The sequence below is a fragment of the Equus quagga genome, chromosome 19 (assembly GCF_021613505.1).
Source record: "Equus quagga isolate Etosha38 chromosome 19, UCLA_HA_Equagga_1.0, whole genome shotgun sequence".
Taxonomy (NCBI): domain Eukaryota; kingdom Metazoa; phylum Chordata; class Mammalia; order Perissodactyla; family Equidae; genus Equus; species Equus quagga.
In genome coordinates, this window is record NC_060285.1 from 6,444,048 (window position 1) to 6,469,038 (window position 24,991).

General features: G+C 52.8%; 1 protein-coding gene across 2 annotated transcripts in view; it reads right to left on the minus strand.

Annotated features, from left to right (window-relative positions):
• The window catches only part of MPPED1 (metallophosphoesterase domain containing 1), a 65,432-nt gene that overhangs the window by 31,442 nt on the left and 8,999 nt on the right, over nt 1–24,991 (minus strand). The window lies entirely within an intron of this gene.

A 24,991-nucleotide genomic window follows, 5' to 3' on the forward strand; every position in this document is an offset into this window, starting at 1 on the left:
TGGACATGGATGGATGTATGGACAGAGATGGATGGATGGATGGATGGGTGGACAGATGGGCAGAGATGGATAGATGCTGGATGGATGGATATAGAGAGAGAGATGAATGCATTTATAAACCAATCAGCCCACCCTGAGAGAGCTCTGTCTCTCTCACCCCACCTGCCCTCTGTCTCCCTGGATCCTGCCCTTCCCTCTGAACTTTTCCTCCAACTGTCCTGGCAGGACATGTTTTTCAGAGCCACCTCCCTCACCCATAATCCTTACTGTCCACCTCTGAATCTTTTCCAATTGGACTGCTCTCAGGTGGAGGTTGGGGGGAGCCAGAACTTAAGCTCTGGTATGGCTTGACTCTCAGAGTGGGGTGGAGAAGTCCCCTCCTCTGTTCTAGGGCTGCTACCTCTGTTGTCACAGCCTGAGGCTGCATTAGCCTTCAGGCGCTCACATCATCCTGCAGCACTTGGCAACCTGCCTGTGGATAAAACGCCCAATGACCAGTCCTTGCAGGTGTTCTTGCTTAGCTCCAGCTTCCCCTCCTGCATCCGGGCAGGGGACGAGGCAGTGTTTGGGGAACTCAGTGACTGATGGATTTGCAGGGGCTTTGTGGGCCCAAAAGAGGAGATGAACACAAACCCTTCTACCCGCAGCCAGCACAGAGGAAATTTCTGTTGTTCCCTTTGCCTCTGCTGTCCTTCCCAGCAGCAGAGAAGAGGGCCGACTTGCAGCGGAGCCTCGCGAGCCCGGACAGGAGCACCTGCCCTGATGAGGTACCAGAGGTGACTGCACCCGGGAGAGGGGGTGTTCTCCAGGCCGGGGTCTGGGCAGCTGTGCCAGAGCGTGAGGCTCAAGAGGGGACAGATGGTCCAAAGGCCTTTTCTCACCCTCCCCTCATCAGCCCAACGGAAGCAAAGAATCCAGTCGGCCTATCCCCAAAGCGCAGCAAGCCGGGAATGCGACTTCTTCCCTGAAGCTGGGCCTGCTGTAAATCCCCTGCCCTGGCCGGCTGAGCCCACACTGTGCTCCAGACCCTGGGCAAGACACCGCAGGGGACACACTGATGAACAAGACTCAGTCATGAGGTCAGCACCAGAAGTGACAGCAAGAGCTTCTGATCCACACCATTCATTGGACAGAGAAGGAAACTGGAGCTCAGAGAGGGAAAGGGACCTGCCTGAGGCCACAGAGCGAGACCGTGGAGAACTGGCACCAGAGCCCCGGCCTCCCGCCATGGGAGGGCCGAACAGTGGCCACGTCAGCCTCTGGGAGGACACGCCCGACGAGCTGGGACTGGAAAGATACGAGGACATTCGGGAAAAGTGGTGCAGAAGTTAGGGACAGGTTAGATCCTGGGCCAGGTGGGCCTCACTGGGTGGGCCAGGATTTCCTAATCTCAAATCTCCGGATCTCTGAGAAGCACCAAGTCCTCATGGAACCCAGCCTGCCTCCGCCTGCTTTTCCAAACTGGAGGGCACTGCCACGCACGCGCGTCCTGTGATAACGTTCAGGCCGTCTTCCCAACGTGCTTCCCTTCCTCTCAGCCAGATTATTTGAGATGCTGGCATTTGCTGGCCATGGATCTTGGTGGTAAAAAGAGCATTAGGTAGTAGCCAGCAGAGCACTCATGGACGACCACATTGTTCTCACTTTGCATCTGCCATCTATGTCCAAGCAGACACTTCCACAGTTAGATCCCATACGGCGGCATGTGGACACGGTGTTCGGAGCACAAAGAGGGATGGAAACAGAAATTCCTGCCACTCGTGCTTCCAAGATGAATCTGCCTCCAAAAGGTTATGATCTTTACCGCGAACACTCAACCATCCCATTTAACAGAAAGCGCCACCTCGGAACTGCATAATCTGTTAAATTCAACAAGACATGTGCAGACGTCTCCATAATCTGCCATCCCTGTGCAGCAGACCGAGCCCGCAGAGCTTCAGTGCTCTCTAGACGCAGTGGCAATCAGGAAAATACCCACTCATGGCTCCTTCCACCCATTTCCGCCCCGCGAACGCGGCAGAGGGGGTTGGAAGAAGGAGCCGGCAGGGCCGTCTCTGATTGCATTTGCAGGGCGTCTTGACAGCTCCGTGTTTAAACACTTGCCGGTGTCTAGGAGGGGCACGTCGGCAGACTTCTTGGTATGGCGCACGGTCTGGAACAATGCTGGAATGGAGGGGGCTCTGCCACTCCCCTTCAAGCCACCACTGGGTCTCAGGCAGCTCAGGCGCACAAATGCCAGCAGTGGAGTCACACCGCCAAGCGAGCACAGAGGCGGCGGGAGATGCAAGGAGGGAGGGAGTAGCCTGCCCAGGCCAACAGCCAGAGCCAAGTCACAGGGACAAGGCCCACGGGCTGGGCCTGCAGGATTTGGATTCTGCTGCCCTGGCGTGAGCAATGCCCCATGCCAGGCACTATGATACACAATTTGCATGCGATGCTTCTAGATGCCCCTAAAAGCAAGGGCGGTTCACTCCACCTCACAGAGAGGCCGTGTAGCCAAGTGGTTAGGGGTGTGCACCGTGGAGCCTGAAAGCCAGAATCCCAGCTCTACCCGCTCAAGGCTGCCTGGCCTGGAGTGAAAACCCTCACTTCTCCAGCCTCAGCGTCCTTGTCCATGAAAGAAGAATGCATGGGGTGTTTCACAGGTCCATGCAAGCATCAGACCAGAGAAGACACGCCTTGTACCTGCACTGGGATTTGTTCGAATCGGGCATGGTAAGACATGCAGACACGGACATGACATCACGAGGAGGAAGTTCACGTGCACAGATCCCCAGAAACAGGAGGCCCATGGGGCCACATGGGGAGCCAGGCTGGTCAGGAGGCAGAGGGCGTGAAGGGAAACCCGGACAGGAGCCCTTGTTTGTGTTGTTTCTAAGGAACGGACAGCCAGGCTAGGTAAGCAGGCTTAGGCCCGGGCAGTGTGTGTCATTCAGGTGGGCTCCGGGGCCCGGGGGCTGTCCCTGGTTGTCTGCTCCCTGGCCCTGGGGTGACGAGGGCAGGGAGACAGTGGAAGGAGTTGAGAGCCCTGCACAGGAGGGGGCTCTGGATGGGTCGGTTTGCACATGAAAGGTGAGTCCTTTACCATCTCTAGACTCGGTTAACCGCGGGGGTGGGGAGGCGGGGGCGGGCAGTCCCTGCAGGGTCAGCAAGCCCCCAAGAGGTCACAGCATCAGAGCACAGAAAGTTGAAGGCATCATAACACAACCTGGACAGCAGCCACCAGCGTGCCTTTCCAGCCACCAGCAGGATTCGATGCTGTGTCTGCTGTGCAGTCCAGAGATGCTCGCTGGGAAGACGGAGATGAGAAAAGAGGCGTAGGAAAGTCAGGTCACCTGCCTGAGGTCACACAGCAGCTCATCGGCGTCCAGGCCGCCTGCTGGGTGTGGGACAGACACGTCCTGGGGCAGCAGACCCTCCACGGAGCTGCAGGCCGCCCGCCGCCCAGCCTCGCCCGGCCGCGCGGGTCCCGCGTGGGAAGTTCTGGATTCACAGCTCAACATCGGTGCCCATATTTAAAAGGCAAATGCAATTTTTCTTCTGTTCCATCCTAATAGCCAAAATGTTTAACTTTCAAACATTTGTTTTTCTTGGGAAATGTTTTAAAAACAGGAACATTCAGTCCTAATCATCCCTAAATGCTTATTTCAGGCTGAAAGGGACGGCCGGAAGGTGTCTGCGCTCTTCCTCCCAAATAAGGCTGCCGGGAGCCAGAAGGATTCCGTGGGAGCCTCCCAGGAAGTCTCAGCCTGGCAGACAAACATGCCCACAGACGTTCCTCGAAGCTCTCGGTGGCCCCGAAGAGGAGCCAGGCTGGTAACCATGGACGGAACGCACATCCAGAACTTGGGGGCCACGGCGCCCCCTCCAGGCCAGGCCCCGTTGGTGCCCACCTCCCCTCTCACCACCCGCCACGACCATGCACCCCTCTGGGCTGTTAAGGCCTCCTGACATCCGCTCATGCTGTTCCACCTGCCTGGGACCCCCTTCCTGCCCTTCTTTCTGAGGCAACTCCAGTTCATCCCACCTTCATCAGGTGGCTCCAGAGGACTTCCATGAGCATCCTCTTTCCCCAGACCTAGCAGGGGGACAGATGCTCCCCAACACTCAGGGCTCCCAGCCCTGCGTGGCCTGTGCTCTTGCTGTCGGCTGGTCATCTCCTTCCCCACCAGCCTGGGCGCTCCTTCCGGGTAGGGACCCGCTCGAATCCTCTTCGACCCAGCACAGGGCTGGGTACAGTGTAGTTGTTCACACACATTCATTGAATCCACAGGGTTTATCACCCACTTAGGACAGAAGACGAGGGTCAGAGAGGCCAATGACTCACCAAAGGTCTCCCGGGCAGTCGGTAACAGAACGTTCTGGAAGGCTAAGCTAATTACTGCGAATGGGAATGATGATCGTGAAGATGTGGACCAGCCCATCAGGCAGAAGCCCCCAAACTGTGGTGGCTTTCACTCACCCAGCAGATGTCAAGAGTCTACGGGCACAAGGCCCAGGGCGCAGGGCTGGCACGTGAGGCTGCAGCAAGAGCCCTGGACTGGAGGTCAGGAGGCCCGAGTTCAGCCTCTGCTCTGCCTTCCCCTCCTCAGGCCTCAGTTTCCCCATCTGTTCCATGAGGAGGTGACCTGGAGGTCCTGACCTCTGAGAGCCCTTTCAGCCTTCTGAGACCCTCCAGGTGGTGCCAGGGTGGAGGTACCCCAAGGTGGGGGTCAATAGGGTCAGACAGCAAGACCAAAAGGGTGCTTACGCAGGACGAGGCATTTTGAACGCCCGGGTTTGTCTGATTGCTGCTGACATCCCATGAAATCGACAGTAAGGGATAAAAAGGGGTAAGTGTCCAACGACAGAGGTTGGGACACAGGAAGGGGACAGATGAGCGGGCTGGCTTAGCTGAGCAGAGGCAACTGACACCAAAGTCCTGGGAGGGGGTTAGGGGAGCGGGGAGCCACAAGAAGCAAAGCGAGCTGTGGCCAGAGCCCCAGGTAGCTTGGGGACCCAGGCCCAGGCGGGTGGTCTGACCTATGACCTATAGGAGCAGGTAGGCCCAGCTCCACTCCCATCATACCCATCACCATGCTCTTCACCCCCCAGTCTGCGCAGCAAGGGGTACTACTCTCGAGGGAAAATAACGGCTCCCCAGAGCCCTGTTTAGGGACCATCAGGCCAGAGGGAGAATGCCCGGTGAGGCAGAGGGCTGAACAGCAGGAGGATAAAGTGAAAGCACAGAGACAGTGACTCTGGAGACCCAAGCCCCTTCCTCTCTCAGCTCAAAAATCCTGAAGCCAGACTCAGAAACTGGGACCTCCTCTCTGCGGAGAAAGACAGGTCCAGGAGGGGAAACCGACAGATATCACTACGGGGGCTCCCCAAAGAGATGGCCAGGTCCTCGTCACAGTACGTCTCCCACCCCCGCCCCTGCCAACACACACACACACACACACACTCCCATCCCTGCCCCTGCCAACACACACACACACACACACACACAGCTACCAGTGGCTTCCAGATGTCCAGTTCTTACGCACAAACATACAGGATCATCAGACCTCAGAAAAACCTCTCAGCTGAAAACAGTATCAGAGGTCAAAAGAAGGAAAAGAAAGGAAATCAGAGGAAATGGGGCTGACGCAGGGAAAAAAATTAATATATAATTAACACCTTTGGTGAGATAATAGAAGATATTGCACCCAAGAAATTCTAGCAGAGGGCTCTTAACAAAAGAAATTAAAACATGGCAGAATTTTAGAAATTTGGTTAAAGAGCAGGAAGATGGAGTGGAGAAGACCTCCCACAGACTAAAGCAAAAAGACCGTGGGGTAGGCAGCAGGCAAGGAAAGATACAAAAGCAGAGGTTCAACATCTGAGAACCACAAGTCACAGAAAAAAAAGTCGGAGAATAAAGAGAAGAAAATTTTGAAAAAAACTATATGAGAGAAAGTCCCAGGATTAAAGGACAACATTTGCTCCAGTAAAAGGGTTACCTGAATGCCCACAACAATGAAGGAAATGAAGCCCAGACCTGAGGCGTGCTGTCCAGAAAGATGGCAGGTCATACACAAAGGATGAGCTATCTGAACAACAATGGAATTTTCCATCCTGATACTGGACGCTAAAAGAAAATGGAGCAATTCCTTCCAAATTCTGAGGGAAAATGATTTGCAACCCAAAATTCTATACCCAGACAAACTATCAGTTAAGACTGAGGACAGAATAAAGACTTTTTCTGACATGGAACTTTGCCAAAGGTTTATCTCTAGTGCATTCTTTCTCAGAAAGATACCACAGGGTGTGTTCCACCAAAATGAGGGAGTAAACCAAGAAAAAGGAAGCCATGGGATTCCAGAACCAGGGGCTCCAAGACAGGAGAGAGGCAAAGGGAGAAGATGGTGAAGGGAGGTCCCAGGATGACAACTGAATGCAGGCCTGGAGGTCAACCAGTCCAGACGGGGCAGGGGTCAGAGGCTCCAGGAGGTACGAGAAAAATCAGCCACAGATGGCCTGGCATGGCTCACCACACTGCTGAGGGGCATTTAAAGCTCTGCAGGAGACTTGAGGATGAACCAGAACGGGTACATAGAAAAACAAGCAAACAAACAAAACAATTAACTACTTTAGGAAAAAGAGTACGTTGTAGAATGAATATTTAACCAAAAACCGTGCTAGAGCTATCGAAAGGGATAGGAGGAGAGATGTGCGCATACGGTGGAGGGTCCAGTGCTCTGCATCTTCATTTTTCATTGTAAGAAATTAACAAGTAAAATCTAAAGTGGAGAAATCAAAAAATAGCAACACAAGGTTGTTCCTTAGAGACATCGTGGAAATAAGAGCATCAACAATGAGAGTTTCCCTGGGAATGGGAATCAGGACCGGGGAGGGAGTGGGGGGACTGCTGGCTTCCTCAGAAGCCTTGTAGCATGTTGTGACTTAGTGTGTACGTGGATTGCCTTAACGCAAACAAAATTTTCATGAAATAAAAAGAAGGCCTGGGGAAGCCAGCTCGTCCACTTCCTGACTCTGTCCAGGGCCACTTGACCTCTCACTTGCCCCGCCTGTTGCTCAAAACCGAGAACCAAATCCAACTGGGTCACCGTAAGAGCGATGGAAAGACAGAACAGGCAGAAAGCCCGGACTGGCTGATTCCTGAGGTCCTGGGGGTCTAAGTGCTGGCATACTCTGCCAACCAGATTTGAAGGCAGGCGATTTGGGCAAGCAGCTCCTCACCTGGGCAGGTCAGGCAGCCCTTCATGACATCACAGGTGTCACCTGTTGAGAGTCTGAGATGGGCTCCCTCATGCTCTATCTCTAACCTTACAATAGTCCCACCAAACAGGCGGTGTACGGCAGATGAAGAAGTTGGAGCTCAGTGAGGTTAATAACCACACCACTGAGAGGCAGAAAAGGGGGAATCTGAACCCCCATCTGTAGCTGAAGCCCATGATTTCTCGCCCTGTCACAACCACCAAGACATAGTACGTATGCCAGAGTTTTTGCATTAAACATTCCTCAAAAAAAAGAAAAAGAATGTTGTCATGTACTTGAGTCCTTACAAAGTCTCCTCTGTTACGAGGAGCTCTCAATGACTTTATTTTAAACAACACAATATTTTGGAGAAGATCTCATGGCCGCTGTGAACAAGCCTTTAAAGGCCATTTTAAAAAGCAATACAGATGTGAGAACAAATTAAACGCATTTGGCAAAGGTGCAGGATACAAAAACAATGAGCAAAACAATGAGTTGAGTTGCTACACGCTAACAATAAACTACCTGAAAAGGATCTTAAGAAAATACTCTCATTTGCAATAGCGTTAAAAAGAATAAAATACTAAGGAATAAACTCGACCAAGGAGGTGAAAGATCTGTATATTGAAAACTACAAAACATTTGCTGAAAAGATTAAAGACACCAATAAACGGAAAGACACCCTGTGTTCACGGACTGCAAGACCTCATATTGTTAGGATGTCAATATTACCCAAAACAATCTACAGATTCCATGGAATTCCTCCCAAAATCCCAATGACGTTTCTTTCAGAAACAGGAAATCCATCCTAGAATTAATATGGAATCTCAAGGGACCCTGAATAGCCAAAATAGTCTTGAAAAAGAAAAACAAAATTGGAGGTCGCACACTTCCTGATTTCCAAACTGACTACAGGAATGAAAACAGTGTGGTACTGGCACGAAGACAGACACACAGATCAATGGAGTAGAACAGAGAGCTCAGAAACAAAGCCAAATGGTGGTGGGAAAAGTGGACATCCATATGCCAAAGAATGAAGTTGGACCCTTACCTAAAACCATACATGAAAATTAACTCAAAATGGAACAAAGACCTAAAGGCAAGAGCTAAAACTATAAAACTCTTAGGAGAAAACATGTGGGAAAAGCTTCATGACACTGCATTTGGCAATGATTTCTTGGATATGACACCAAAAGGCACAAGCAACGAAAGAAAAAGCATATCAAAATTAAAAACTTCTGTACGTCAAAGGACATCAGCAATAGAGTGAAAGGCAACTCACAGGATGTGAAAAGATATTTGCAACTATTTGTCCTAAGGGGTTAACACCCAGAATATAGAAAGAACTCTGCAACTTAACAGCAAAAAGACAAAACACCCAATTAAAAAATGGGCAAAGGACTTGAATAGACATTTCTTCAAAGAAGATATACAAATGGCCAATAAGCACATGAAGATGGTCAACATCACTCATCATTAGGGAAATGCAAATCAAAACACAACAAGATACCACCTCATTAGAAGAGTTACTATCAAAAAACCAGAAAATAACAAGTGTTGATGAGGATGTGGAGAAATGGGAACCCTTGTGCACTGTCGGTGGGAATGTAAAATGGTACAGCCACTGTGGAAAACAGTATGGCAATTCCTCAGAATATTAAAAATAGAACAAGCACATGACCCCGCAATCCCACTTCTGGATATATACCCTGAAGAACTGAAAGCAGGGACTCAAACACGTATTTGTACACTCACATTCATAGCACCATCATTCGAAAGAGCCAAAAGGTGGACGCAACTCAAGTGGCCATCAACGGATGAGTGGATAAACACAATGTGGTCTGTCTATACAATGGAATAGAATTCAGCCTTAAAAAGGAAGCAAATTCTGACACATGCTACAACATGGATGAACCTTGAGGACATTATGCTAAGTGAAATAAGCCAGTCACAAAAGAACAAATACTTATATGAGGTCCCTAGAGTAGTCAAATTTATAGACCAAAAGTAGAATGGTGGTTGCCAGGGGCTGGGGGGAGAACGAGGAGTTGGTGTTCGATAGGTACGGAGTTTCAGTTTTGCAAGATGCAAAGAGTTCTGGAGACGGATGGTGGCAACGGTCGCACCATGTGAATGTACTTAATGCCAGTGAACTGTACGCGTGAGAAGGTTAAAATGGTAAACGTTACGTATATTTAACCACAATTTTTTTAAAACAGAACCTTAGAAGAAGAGAACTGAGGACCTGAATCCTCGACAACTAGAAGCGTGAGCAGGTAGAACGGTAGGTTCTTGGGGCTTTTAGAGTCCGAGAAATGCTATTTTCAGAATCTTAAAACCCCAGACGCCAATCATTCTAATCTTGGAAGCAAACAATTCTAGAGTTTTAGAAGTCATTGAGGTTTAGAGGTGGACAGGGACTAGGTGGCCATCTAGAGTCTTGGCCCCCTCACCCTCCTTCATCAAAAAGTCCTACCTGAGAAGCCTCAGGCCAGGAAGCCTACACCTGCTCCCACCTTACTAGAAAATTCCAGCATGATTTCACCCGGGCTTTGACAGCACTAGATGAAAGGCATGACTACAAGGCCAGACACTTGGCCCTCATGTTACTGAACAAACATTTTCTCAAAAGGTTTCGCAGGTGCCTTCTGGCTACAGACAATCCATCTGAAAAGGGGGAAATTGGCCCTAAGCAATGTTCTTTGCAGTAGCAGCTGAAATAAGTATTTGAAAATGATTAAAACTAAAGGTTCTTATTTTTAAGACTTTTCTTAGTAAAACCAAGTGTTTTAAAGCTAAATAAACATTTGGGATGTTAAGATACACTAAAGTGAAATCATCTTGCCCCCTGTTTATTCATTCCACAGTCATTTCCCTCAGCCCTAATAAGCGCTGGGCCCTGTGCCAGGAGCTGAAACAGAGAGGTCTCAACACGGCCCCTTCTCTGCTGTCTAGTGTGAGAAAGACACACGCAAGCAATTTGGGATCTGTAGTTGGAGTGGTTCTGAGTCACAGGGAATCATAAACAGCAGTGAGTTCTCCTTTATCTGACCAGGAGTAAGGGAGGGACTCCAAAAAAGTGGATAAAAGAGGATCACCATATAAACAAACACATGGACAAAGAGAACAGATTGGCGGTTAGCAGAGGGGAAGGGGGCTGGGGTGTGGGGCATAAGGGGTAACGGGGCACATGTATATGGTGACTGTCAAATAATAACGTACAACGAAATTCCACACTGTTACAAACTATTATGACCTCAATAAAATTGAAAAAGAGGATCACCATAGACATAGGTGTCACGGCTGAATAGCAGCACCTCAGGCAGGCAAGGCAGGGAAGGGCATCCAGGAAGAGCACCCCCCACGCACAAAGGCACAGAGGTGGGAAAATCCACCTGCAAGGTATTTGGCAACTGCCTAGAAGCCCAGGCCAGCGAGCAGGCAAGCAAGCGCAGGCCTGGGAGGGACAGTTGGGGTCACACCTGAGGGGCCTTGACTGCCAGGCAAAGGTCTGGGCTTCACCCAGGACACAGCAGGGAGCCAACGAAGGGGGCCAAGGCAGGAGGGGGCACAGTTGGAGCAATGAACAAAAAAGTTCTTTCAAACACCAATATGACAAATGTTAGTCTGGGCAGTGACTGTTTTGAAAGGTTGGGACGCTATCAAAGAAAGCCCCACTTTGTCAGCTCAATGCTTCCCCGTCAGTGTCGTGGCTGTCAAACCAGCCCAGAATTAGCTCCAAACGGCCTTCCGCGAGCTCTCAGATCTTCATTTGCATTGTGCACACTCCAAAAGGTGTGAAATCCTTCTTCTTCTTAAGAGAAATCAAAGAAACAAACCTATACGCTTTTTTAAATCTCGTTTCTTTAACACAAATTTCAAAGAACTAAGTCTTAACTTTTAAATATCTGATTAAAAAAAGAGGAAGGCACCCTTGGAAGATACTAATAATAGGAATTAAAGCTGCCATCCGCTGAGCACCGGCTCTGCGCTGGGGCACTGCACCGCACCCATAGAATGACCACAACGAAAACAAGGCTGCATTGATTGTGTGCTGATCCCATGCCAGGCCCTCTGCTGAGCCCAGATCACCCCCTGGCTCGCTGAGCCCTTCCAGTATCAGCCCCCTTTTACAGATGAGAAAACTGAGGCTCAGAGAGAAGACATAACATGCCCAAGGCCCAATGGCTGGGAAGAATGGAGCCAGGATCCAAACCCGAGGTATCTTAAACAGGGTCCCAACCACAGTGTCATTCAATCCTCAAACAGCTCCACAGAGAAAGTGTGTTACCCCCACTTTGTAAATGATACACTGAGACACAAGAGGGTGTTGAATTTCTCAAGGCTGCCCAGCAGGCATGTGGCCAGGCAGGGCGGAGACGGGGTCCAACTGCTCCCAAGTCTGCATCCTTTCCACTGGCCCCTCTCTCACTTCAGGAATTTAATTTAATTTATAAATAATAAATAAATATGGCGTGCCTACGGGTGCTGTCCGTAGTGCTGAAGATGCAGCGGTGCACGAGACAGACAAGATCCCTGCCTTCAAGAAGCCGACCTTCGTGAGATATTGGCAAAAAAGGAAGAAACAGATAAGTACCAGGTCCGGTGGGGATAACAGCTATGGAACAAATAAAACTGGGTGAGCGGGACAGGGAGCATCGGAGTGGGGGAGCTGATCGATCCAGGGCAGTCAGGGAAGGCCTCTCTGGGAAGGTAACATCTGAGAGCCCGGAAATCACAGCCTTGCACTAGGTGTCGATCTCCTTATCTGTAAAGTGGGGACAACATTACTCAGGATCCAGGCTGCTTGTTGCGAGGGAGAAGTGGACAACAAGAAAGCACCTTTAAATTGTGAAGTGCTGTCCAGAGGAAGTCATTATTCTCGTGAAGTCTCTGTGCGACTTGGATACCAGGCTTTGTAGCAAAACATGTTTTTCACATATGAAATGGAGGATGTGGGAAGCCCTCATATCTTGTCAGCAACTTAAGCCTGGCCTAGTTTAGTTGGCCCGGCTGCTATAAAGTTACTCCTGATCGTGAATATCAAAATCATCCTGGAAAGGAGGAATTTGCTAACTAGAAAGGGCTGGGATTTTCTGGATACACAAAGGGATGTTCCCCCATAAAATCATCACCTGCGGTACTACAAAAATAATAAAAATTTTTAAAAGATCATAGAGCTTGGGTTAGAATCCTGATTCCACTTTTATTTGCTGTACGATCTTGGGCAAGCTCTTCATCTCCCTGTCTCAGTTTCTTCATCTGTAAAGACAGTAACAGCAGACACCATAAGGAGTTGTCTGGCTGCATTGTCCCATACAGCAGCCATTAACCCACTGTGGCTATTTAATTTCAAATTAATTACAATGGAATAAAATACAAAACTCAGTTTCTTGGCCGCATTAGTCACATTTCAAGAGCGCAATACCCATAAGAGGTAAGTGGCTACCATATCAGACAGCACAGGCTAGAGCATCTCCATCTTCTCAAAAGTTCTTTCAGACAGCGCTGGTCTAAGGTCTTGCTACTCGTTGCCTGGGAACCTGTTGGAAATGCAGACTCTCTGGTCCACCCCAGACGTGCTGAACTGGGATCTGTCTTTTAATGAGACACCCCCCAACACACCGAGGGGATTCTCATGCACGTGAAGTCTGAAGAGGACTGGCTGTGAGGATTGAGAGACCAGGTGGGGAGACACCCCACGAGAAGGGGCAGATCTGCACAGACAAGGACAGCCGGACAGGGCGGTTTCCGCACCCCTCTAAGTGGTGAACCCAAACTCCAGAACAGTCAGGAAGCTTCTGACAAAGTCTATGTGGAGTCCAGGTATGGGAGGCAGGGGCGGGAAGCTGGTGTGGACAGGGAAATGGTGGAATCTTCCCAAAATTTCAGGAGTTTGCGTGCACAATTCTGCGCTGGCCAGGATTTTCTGGCTTATCGATTATTCCTGTTTTGGAATAAAGTCCAGCATGAAAATGACATTTTAAAAAACCCACAGGCTTATTTCATATCCAAACACATCTCTCCATGTTTGTAGAAAAAAAGAAAAGAAGCACAAGAAAAGAAAATCTTACTTCCCCCAACTCGTGAATGACCAACCAGCTATTTCTCTACCAACCAACAATTTCCGCCGAGGGTTCCATCGCCTCACACGAGAGCCAACGGGGGAAGATGCGCTTCAGGGCGAAGAGGAGGCTCGTGGGGGGAAACTCAGCAAAACCTCAGAGCTCATGCTGTTTTCAACCCATTGTCTCTCCTCCACACAACCATCGGCCCGGGAGGAACGCATCATCCCCACAGTACGGACGAGGAACCTGAGACCCAGGGCAGGTCAGTCCCCTGGGAGGCAGGTGAGCTGTGAGTTAAACGCACATGGCTCCCGCTTCATCACAGGCTACCATTTCACCCTGTTCTGTCTCCATCATGTCACGGTGTTTCCTCATTTATAAGTCTGTTGAGTAGGAATCTGGCTAGTTTTGCAGACTCCTGTATCTTCAGCATCCAGCACAGAGTCTGGAACAAGGCAGGCAATCAATAAATGTTTGTTGAATGAGTGAATGATTGAAAACCAATGGCAAGGAGGAGCTTGCGCCTCAGACCCTTGGTTAGCCTGCCCCTTCCAGCTGGAAGGCCTGCACCCACCCTTCACTTGTCCAAACACTGCCCAAATTGCAAAGTCCCCCTCAAGTGCCACTTCCTACATGCAGCCACTCAACTTCCCCCTACTTGGTTCCCACCCCCCATCCCGCCTCTGCTTCTCCCACTCGCCCCCTCGGGCCCTCTGTGGCACTCTAGCCACGTGCCTCCTTGCTGGTCCTCACATGTGCCATCAATACCCCTGACTCAGAGCTGCTGCCTCTGCCCAGAATGCCCTCCCCAAACATGGGCACAGCTGGCTTCCTCCACTCAGGTCTCTGCTCCAACATCTCCTCATCAGAGGGTCCCACCATGTCCCCTTATCCCGAGCCCCCCACGCTACAGCTCTGTTCATCCGTGGCCTGTCTTCCACTTGTTCACTGCTGCATGCCCTGTGCCCAGAATCATGGCCCGCAGGTAAAAAGTGCTCAGCAAACATCCGCTGAGTAAAGAATTGAATGGGAACCAGAAAGCAAATCAAGATGACGATGACTACTTCAGGGCAGGGTCAAAAACCAGCTAGAAGTGAGACACCAGCCAGCAGAGATGCATAAGACAGCGGCAAGACGGGAGCAGGTGGGTGCATGCCAGGGACCCTCGGGGAGAATGGAGGTGCTGATTAATTTGAGACTGAGTTAAGTCAGATATGCATATTAAAATTTTATGAATAACCACTAAACAAATGGAAAAAGAATGTAGAGTTTCCAAACCAGCAGAGGGGAAAAAAAGAAACTTCAATCAATCTGAAAGAAGGCAGAGACGGGGAGACAGCACAAAGTGAATGACAGAAACGGACGTGTTTTACATACTAGGAAACACTAAACAAATAGGCATTGTTATACTCAAGTAGGAAAATCTTTACCAAGGTCCTCCGAATTGACTGGGGCTCGGGGCTGAGCCTCAACGTACTGACAGCTGAACGAGATGGAGCCCAAGCACGTCACAGAGGATGGGCCAGTGAGAAAGGCCGACACATTTCCTCTTCCCAGTGATCAGAGCCACATGCCAAATAAATAACCCTTTTTCCCTTTGGCCCCCAGGAAGCTCAGACTCCAGTTTCCAGCTCACAGGGCCCACAGAGTCCTGGTGTTGATACTCTAGGCCCTCCCTCTGAGCTGTTCTGATTTCCCGGAGTTTTTCAATCCTAGCTTTTAATTTATCATCACCACTCTACCATTTGACTATTCTTTTTGTTTTTATAAACCATCTCTAATCCTTTGGCGTAAGGCGGGATACAAAGAAGCAAGCAAAACATCCAAACAAATAACAAAATAAAACCAAAGAAGAACTTTCAGGGGGCCCCAAGCTCCCAGAGAAATGCATCTCTACCCTGTTTAAACATAAAAAACAATTTTGTTTTTAATTTAAGGCAGATTTTTAGGACGATGGTCTTTAAGAAAAAAAAAAAAGAAATACCACTGCAAACATGTTTGAAATACACACACACACACACACACACACACACACACACACCCCCACTGGTCTCATTTCATGTTCAAAGCCATTTCGTTGTAAATAGATAATTAGCATGTAAGCACACCTTTCAAGGGGTTTATACGTTACCGTGAAAATACTGTAATTACTGCTGGCCAAAATCGCTTTGACTACAACTCGGAATTCTAGATTTTTTCATCTTTATTAGAAGTTAATTTTCTCCCTTTTAGCCCCTAAAACACACTTTGACTTTGTGAAGACTTTTTTGTGATGAAGGATATAGAAAATTAATTTTTCCCATGAACCTAACCTCTGCTGTCCTCCACATTCCTTTTTTTATCCGAGCATCACTCTCGCTTTCTCTAGGCAACCACTTGTTCATCAGTCACGCTGGCCATTGTGACTACCCACAACCAAGGTCCCTGGACACAACCAGCTTCTGAGCAGAGTACCAGAAACGACACGAGGGCCAGAGTCAAAGAAACTTTTGTACGAAAGATTCAATCTTGAATCTTTGTGAGAATAACGTGTTTCTGAAAACATCTGAAGCAGGCCATTGCATCCAACGAATGAGCCAAGGAACCGGCATCCATCTTGGGTCTACTGGACACATTCAGTGAAGATGACTATCACGTCTTGGTTGGATTTTTTTTTTTTTTTTGAGGAAGATTAGCCCTGAGCTAACTGCTGCCAATCCCCCTCTTTTTTGCTGAGGAAGACCGGCCCTGAGCTAACATCCATGCCCATCTTCCTCTACTTTATATGTGGGATGCCTACCACAGCATGGCTTGCCAAGCGGTGCCATGTCCTCACCCGGGATCTGAACCGGCAAACCCCAGGCCGCCGAAGCAGAACGTGCACACTTAACCGCTGCGCCACCGGGCCGGCCCCTTGGTTAGATATTTTGATTGACGTGACCACATCATAAAATTTTTCTTTGCTTTTCTCATTTCCTTAACAAATACTTGTTGAATGCCCTCCCCCTGCCAGGCCTGCTGGGCTCTGTAGATCAATAACCGCCCTCCCCCTCCACCCCACAGCTCCCATCAGCAAGTCCCGTTCATTTCACTCCAAACTATGGCTGAACCCTGGCACTGCTCTCAGTCCCCTTGGCCGCCTCCAGGTCCAGTCCCAGCTTCCCTCGGCTCTCACTGGCACCTGCACCAGCCTCTCCTGGTGGCCTGGCGTCCTCCCCTGTCTGCTGCAGCCATGCTCCACCCAGCAGCCAAAGGGGTCCTTCCAAACACTGAATCAGGCCATGCCACTCCTCTGCCGACACCCCCAGTGGCCTCTTTAACACTCAGAATAAAATCCACATCCTCGCCCCAGCCGCTGGGCCCCGCCGGTCAGCAGATCTGGGCCTCCCTCCCTGGCCTCCGCCACCACTGGGCTCAACCCTGCAGGCCTCCGGCTGCACACCAGGCAATTCAGGGCTGTGTCCTTCCCAGCTCAGGACCCTCTCGGACGGAATCTAGGCCACCTATGTCAAGAAACCTCCCACTCTCAGCACAACCACCTAGTCCCGTGCGTTGATCTGATTCATTGATCCAATCACCTCAAATGATCCTGTCTATTGCCTTTGTTTAATGGTTAATTGCCAGACTCTGCATTCACCCTCGGGCCCCTCGGGCAGGGCCCACACCTGCATTGGTCATCACCAAACCTCCGACAGTGAACAGAGCCATTTCGTTCAAGCCAGTGAACAGAGCACCCCTTCACCCCAAGATACGTGTTGCCTGGGATGACTGTAGGCCCCTCCCCTGTCCTCCAGCAGTCACATACCGGCCAGAGAGGGGGACACTACCCTAACCCATGCCCATGCCCTGAGGCCATGAGGGGTGTGGACCAGGAGGGGCCCAGCAGGAGCACTAGGAGGGGCTTAGTTAGCACACGGTCCACATGTCACGTCTTACAGGTGTGGACACTCAGTGGGGGAGAAGAGAGATCACCGGGCTGTGGAAGGGCAGAGCCAGAGTGGGCCCCAGGAACCCCTGACGCGGGCTCCGTCCTCTGCTCTGGTGAAGAGGCTGCGAGTCCCGACCACAGGCCACAGTGCGGCCTGTCACACCGGACCTGCCCGCCCAGCCCGAGCTGCTTACACCCCAGGTACTGCGGCCATTCCCAGGAAAATTCCGTCCCGCCTCCACTCTGCCCCGTGCCCGCATGGGGCAGGAGCGTGGACTGGCTCTGCCCAAGGAAGCCCAGAAGATGTCCCGCCCCACCCTGGAGCGTGCCCCCAGCAGTCCTGCAGGGACCAGACATGGAAGATGAGGGCCCTGGAAAGCCAGGGATGGGGCCGCCCAGGTTCTGTCTCTGGGCCTGATACAAAACGTGGGGTGCCCACCGCTGACCATTCCACAGCCGTGTGACAAGCACTGAGCATAAAGAGATGACAGTGAGGTGTGGCCTGAGAACATGCACACAGATAAGGGACACCGAGAGGACTGTGTCCCCTTGCGTGTGGAGGCGGCAAGGACAGAGGCAAAAAAAATTGAAGGAGTAAGACGAGAGCAGGGACTTGCACAAGCTGCTGGGGACGGCCCTGGGGGGTGGAGAGCGATACCCCAACATCCCGGCTGTGTACATCAGGTTGGCCTCCCGCAGAGGAAGCGAGGAAGGAGGAAGGAAGCAGCCGGAGGTGGGAAGCCATCGCCTGTGGGGTGAAGAGAAGCAGCTGAAGGGTGGTCAGCCTCTAGCCACATCTGAAAAAATTGCTTCCCACAAATAATGACAATTTCTGCGCCTGTGGGCAGCCTCCTGCTCCTGCGTGGGGAGGTGACGCCCCCCAGCTCCTTCTCGAAGCCCCCCACCCCCACCTGGAGCCCATTCCGCCGGCTCCTGAATGGAGTCGCAGTGGCCAAGGGACAGCATGAGTGCAGCCCATTTCTGTGGCCAGGCCCCCCGTGGCCCGGGGCCCCCAGCACGTGGCGAGCGAGGCAGCGAAGAAACCGCCTCGGCCGGCTCTCCGCTTCCCTTCTCTCCCCTCCGCCCGCACAGACTGTAATGAAGGGTTTTCTTGCTACAAGGCCTAGCTCTATTTAACTAAATCCTCGGACCCCTTTTATATTGTCTTATATATCGTTTTATGCTAGGGCGCCAGTAAAAAGTTAATTATAACTTCTAAATACTCCATTACCGGGCCCTCAGCTCCCGCCCCTGCCTGGCTCTGCCGAGGGGAGCGCCGCTTAATTAACTGGTGCCCGTGCTTTCCAGGCCTCTCCATGCTTCAGCCAACAAACAGCCGCCGAGCTCCCCGGGGTGACAAGCGGGGCTGGGCTCTGACAACCTGCGCTGACCCGGGCACCGTCCCCACACTTGAGGAGCCCACAGGATCCTGCAGGAGGAAGGGGGCCCTGGCAGGCTGGCCTGCTCGGGTGCCCACAGCAGCTACACAGGTGACATAAGTGAGTGGAGGGGGCAAAGGGGGGCAGGACAGACAATGGCGGGGGCAGAATAACAATAGCAGCTGACAGCAGCCTCAGAGGGAATGTGGAGGGAGCACAGGCGATGTGCTTGGGAGGGTCTCAAATGCAAGGCTGGGGGGCTGCACCTTACTACATAGCCCATGGGGATGGGTCAGAGATTTGGGAGTTCAGTTTGGGGCAGAATGAGTCTGAAATCCTGGTGGACAGCCAGGAGGAGGTGTCTTCTAAGAAGACTGAACAATATACCAGCTAGATCTCAAAGAGAGATCCGGGCTGCAGAGAGAGATGGAGGCATCTGCAGATCTGGGTGGGAGTGAGAGCTGGGGGTCTGACTGTAGTCTGAAAAGAAGGTGGTTGGGAGGCCCAAGGTGCCAGGCTGGGCTGGGCTCTGGGAGGAGCCACCTTCAGGGAGCAGGAGGAGAACAAGGCACAAAAGGAGGAGATGGAGAAGGCAGAGTCCACAGAGGAAGCTGGTGTGGAAGCTGAGGAGGAGACCCCAAGTTAGACAGGGCGGCATCCAGTCAGGTGGAGAGGCCAGAGGAGAAGGGCCAAGAACAAACCGGCCTGTGAGCTCTGGGCAATCACTACAAGACCAGCTCAGGGGTCTGAGGCTGCGGGGCTCCCGAGGCCGCAGGCTGCTCCCGGCCAGGCAGGGGAGCCCCACCTGGCACCTGCCAGTCCCAGGGAGCAAGCTTCCTGGCATCTTGCAAGTCGCAGCTCACGAACTGACAGTTCTAGGGGGCATGGCCGTCACTCAGCCCGCACTCCTGCCTTGGGGAAGATGTGGGTGGAGTCAGCCTTGGGGTCAGCTGCTGCCTCTGCAGCCGGCATCCCGGGAGGTGAGTGCTGCTGGTCACTCAGCCTCTCCTCCTGCCCTCAGCACCCCTGGCCTCCAGCGGAGAGCCCACGCATCTGCCTGGAACACCTGGTCTCCTTGGTCAGGCCCAGATCACCTGCTGGCCTCGGCCCCTCGCTTCATCCTTGAGACCCCAGCTCAGCCTCCACCTCTGAGTCTCAGACCCTCCCGAGTCCTGCATTGCAACAGCCATGGCTCACACTCACTGGTCTGCATCACAGCCCTGCCTTCCTCGAAGCCCCCACTTACTGCTGTCCCACCCGACCAGCTCACAGCACGCCAGAGAGCCACTCACTCCTGTCCACCCCGAGGCCACAGCCTCTGTCCAGGGCTTCCCTGGGCCCAGCATTGGCTGGCACCGGGGACGAGGCTCGACCCTGCCTTCCAGGGGCTGAAGGTCTAAGTCGGGGGACAGGGGGATGTGAGGACACAGATAATTCCCTGCCATGAGGGAGGGCCACCACCAAGGCCTGAGCAGGGAGCTCGGGTGCACAGAGGGAGGAGGGACCAATGCAGCCCGGGGCAGGGGAGGCCTCACTGGAGGCGATCGATGTTCGGGGCCGGAAGGACTCTGCCTCGTGGAGGAGAAAGAGCGTTCCCAGATGGACCGTGAGCCGAAGCCCAGAGTGGGACCCAGTTCTATGATGACGAGTGGAGTCGGCCAGTGCGGCAGAAGGAACGGGCTCGGCAGGCACTGAGGCTGGGTGACTGGTCTGTTTGTTGTTGTAGGGGGGAGCCGGGGTGGGGGGGTGGTCTCAGATCAGGCAGAAGGCAGGGTTTTCACAATAAATAACAGCTGCCACTTCCTGCGGGCTTCTCCTTGTGGCCCGAATATGCGAAGCACCATACTGGGACATTATTCTTCAATCCTCCCTGACCCTGTGGGGTAGGTAAACAATTCTCCCCATTTTACAGACGAAGCACAGAGAGGTTGAATGACGGAGCTAACATCACACAGCAACTAAGAGGCCAAAGCAGGGGTGAAGACAGGTCTGCTTGACTTCCAGGCGGGGGTTCTTAACCTCCAAGGGCCACCTTCCTGCACAGACAAGACTTATGAGCCAACCAGTCTGGGGGTGCCGTGCTGCCCGTCCATGATCACGCCATTAGCTGTGGAGGAGCAAGGAGCTTCCAGCACATTCGCACATTCTCTTCCATTTTCAGCACATTTTGCTTTTCCTTTCACTCCTTATAGCTGGGAAAGCCTGTCCTCAGCAATGTTTTAGCTGCTCGCTGGGACATTTACAAACCAAGCTGGCATTTGTATTTCATGAATATATTCGGGATATGAATGGCCAGTGGGAAAGAAGGTGTGTTCAGAGGGGCCTGTCACCCCCAGCCCAGCCCTTCAATGAACACAGACCAGACAGAAGCCTGTAAATGGGCAAGACGCTGACACCGCTCGCAGCCGCGCCAAGTGTAAGGTGTCAGCAGCAAATTAGCCAGCATGAACCCAGCCACGCACATGCCCTGTTGGGGCCTGATCCCGTCTTACAAATAGGGCCTGTACTAATTTTTTAACTCTCCTCTTGTCTGTCTGGAGGTGGCCCCTGGAATATGATTTTCCATGCTTTCCATGAGATCAGTGAGCATGGACGAAGCTGGCTGTGACTTTCAAACCTGTGACATTCTCAACCGGGACGAGGAGAGCAGGGCCCTGCTGGCCTGGGGAAGGGGCTCATGGAGACCATCTGTGGGGCTGGGTGACACCAGGACTGACCTTAGGCCAGGGCTGCCCACCCCATCCTGGGACGCACAGTGCACCAGACACTAGAGAGGCCAACACCTCTTTAAAAATAATGAGATTTTAGCGTTGCCTTCATTCGATGCTACCAGAATAGTACATGTTCCCTGTAGAAAATCAGCGGGAAAAGGAGAGACAGAACCATAAAGAAGAAAATTTAAATCCCTCACAATCCCACCACCCAGACATCAATCCTAGAAGTTTCCAGAGCCTCTGCCCTCATGGCCTCCCTGCTTCCACTCTACTCTGGAATCCAGGCCTTTAAACACCCTTCTAAAGGTCACTCCCCTCCATAAACCCTCCCGAAGCTCCCTTCAGACTGAGAATCAATCCCAAACTCCTGTTGCTGGCCCAGGGACCCGTGAGAACTGGCGCCAGCCGGCCTTCCCAAACCCTCCTGGCTCCACGCTTCCCTTCCTCCCTGTTCCCGCCTCAGGGCTTCTGCAGCCACCCTGCCCTCCACCTGGAATGTGCCTGCTACATGCCTTCATTCTCACCCTCCATGCCTTTCCCAAGGTCCCCTCGTCACAGAGGCCTCCCGTGACCACCAAGCTAAACGGGCACTCGGTCACCATCACATCCCCTGGGCCAGGGCTCCACAGACACCTGTCACTCTAACGGCTCTCTGATGGCTTCTGAGCATACCTGTCCGTCACTCCCCACTGTCACCCAGAGCCCGGGACATGTGGGACACATAGGAGTCGTCAGGGAAGCATCCTGGGAGTGAATATTCCCTCCCAGCCTAAACATCCCTCCTCCTGTGGGATCAACCCACGACCCACACCCCTACCCCAAGGGGAGCCCTGATCTGGCCAACGCCAGTTCACGGCGGCAATAATAACATCTACACAGTGCTTTACAGTATACAAAATTTGATCATTTCCTCCATCCCGACGGAGCCTCGGAACCAGCTCCGGAGGCGGCAGGGCAAGGGGAGACCAAGCACCCCCATTGAAAACGAGGCTGTGGAGGCTCAGAGAGGCCATGTGGCTGCCGCAGTCACCTGGCCAGGAAGCCGACCCAGGACGTCTGGCCCCGAACGGCGCAGTCCACGCCTTTCCTTTGAATCAGAGAGGATTCACCACGAGAAGAACAAGAGAAGAGATGCCAGGATCTTGGCTCCGGAGTCTGACAGCCTGGGCGTGAATCCCAGCTCTGCCACTTACTAGCTGTGTGGCCCTGGGCAAGTCACTTTCCTTCTCTGGGCCTCAGTTTTCTCCTCTGTAAAATGAGGATGACAATAGCTCCTGCCTCGTTCCGTTATGAGGAGGATTAAATGATCTAAAAATGCCCACGAAGGGCACAGAACAGAGCCCAGCTCATAGTAACACTCAATAGACACTAGCTCCGTATAGAAACACACCCGCGCAGATGCACCAACACGGCCCTAAGGAGCGCACGGCCCGCCCCTCAGCCATGACCACCGCAGCCCTGGGGACCTGAAGGGCCAGCCCACAGAGGTGAGCCTCACCATGCTCAGACAAATTGCCCCAAAGCCAGATGCAGACAGACTTCCACAAACCGGCTCCTGTTCAGCTCTCACTCCCATGCAGATTTCTTGCCGCTGAAGCAGGATGGAGAACAGCTCCTTATTCAGTCTGAAGCCCCCACACTCTGCTTGAGTGACAAGCACTGACATCTGCAAACACTTCAAGGCCGAGAAGCGGAGAGGCCCGGGGAAGGGAGCTTTTGTGAAAGGAAGACCCCTTTGTAAGTTCACTCTTCCCGCCCACCATAACGCAGGCACATAGATGGATCCAACCGCCAGGGCAACCACGGAGCAGGCCTCCTCAACTGCCCCCGCGCACAGCCTGGCTTCTGTTCAGAGGCCGGTAGGGAGCGCTTCTTAAAACACCCATCTCGCCGTGCTGGCCCTGCCAGCCCCTGGTGTCCTCTCACCTTCCGAGTCACGGTCAGGCCCAGCCCTCTTTCCAGGCCTGTCACCCCCGCAACCTCCAAACCCCTTACTCCGGCCACAACACATCATGACTCCTCTCGAGTATCCACGGGCATGCTGTGGCCTCAGCTGACCCGAGGCCTGGAGCAGCTCCGTCCCCTGCACAGACTCCCAATCCTGAGACAAGGCCCAGCCCAAAGTCAGCCCCCCCCAGAAGCTGCCCCCAGCCCGGGAGGGGGCCATCGTCAGTCCCCGTGCGGACAGCCCACGACACTCGGCAGCCACCCACACTGCACCTGCCAGCATCTGGTTCACTTACTCACTCCGCAGCGAGGGGATCGTCATGGGCCAGGGGGTAGGTCAGAACAGGCCCACCCTCGAGAACCTCCGTGCAGAGGCCGGACATCGTCAAACAGCGACTGAAACAGCACCCGTCCCAAACAGCTATTCCCACAACTCAACCAGGCAGCGGCAATAAGGAGCTCCCCATGCTGGGCCTGGCGCACAGTAGGTGCCCGGCCAGCAGCAACTCCTGTCATCGGCCTTGGACTCAGACTCTCGGCTCAGTCAAGTGGAGCCTCACATCTCTTGAGCCTTACGGCAGGGGGGATAAGAAGCCAGCCGCAGCGAAGGTCCCCTCCTAGGAGACAGCCCAGACGCAGCCAGGTGAGAAGGCTGGGGCAGGCCTGCCCGCAGGAGCCCTCTCCCACCCCAGCCTTCACAAGTTTCTGCCCAAAGGGGGCCCTCGATTAGAATTTCCCGTTTGAAAAATCAATATTTAAAGCTCTGAGCCTGCCAAGCGGAGGGGAAGGCCTTGCTTGTAAATATTTGTCTCGACTGGCAAAGCCCGGCCTCTCGCTCACTGCAGCTACCCGCCTCGCTCCTGGCCCTCTGCTCGCGCAGCTCCCAGCCAACTGCACAGTGGGACGTCCCTGGGGAGGCGGGGACGTCTGGCGGCCGCGTGGCACTGCACACGGAGGTGGGCCGGCCCCACACCCACGCATCTGAGACAGCAGGCCAGTGCGCAGGGCCGCCCAGGGGTCATCCATCTGTCCCCCGGGACCCTGGCAGAGAAAATTTGCCGTGAGATTTCCCTGGATTCCAAGCAAGTGGCTTTTCCCAGGGGGCATACCAGGTTTATGCCTTCCTTATTTCGGAAGAAAAAGCCAAGACAAAACCCTCGAGGCGTGCTTGCAAATCATCACCCACGGTCGTCCATCACATGGGACAGCGCTCCGCTGCCTGCGCCCACAGCTGCCCAAGGGAGGAGCCCACATCTGGTCCCCTAGGCCCCTGCTGGGGGCCGCCGAGGCCTGGGGGGGGGGGGGTCTCCTCACTGGGGAAGCCATCTCAATGGTGGTGGGCGGCTGAGCCGCTAAGTACCTGGCATCATGGTTCCCAGAGAGTCATTCATTCACTCACCCATTCAGCCACTTACTCGTTTATTCATTCATTCATTCATTCATCAACTATTTATTGAGTACCTGGGGGCTGAACATGCAAGTGAACAAAAGCAAACCTGGGCAAAAGTCCTTTGAGAGGGGGCCTCCCAGGCCAAAAATATCCCACAAACAAATGGAAAGTCACTGCTGAGATGAGTGCCTGGGCAGGAGACGTCTGAGGGTGACAGGAGAGTGAGAGGCACACGACCTGGTCTGGGAGGTCAGTGAAGGCTTCCCAGGAGAAGGGAACAGGCAGACAGAGGCCAGGGAGGGGGACCAGGCAGACAGGGCCGAGGAGGGGGACCAGGCAGACAG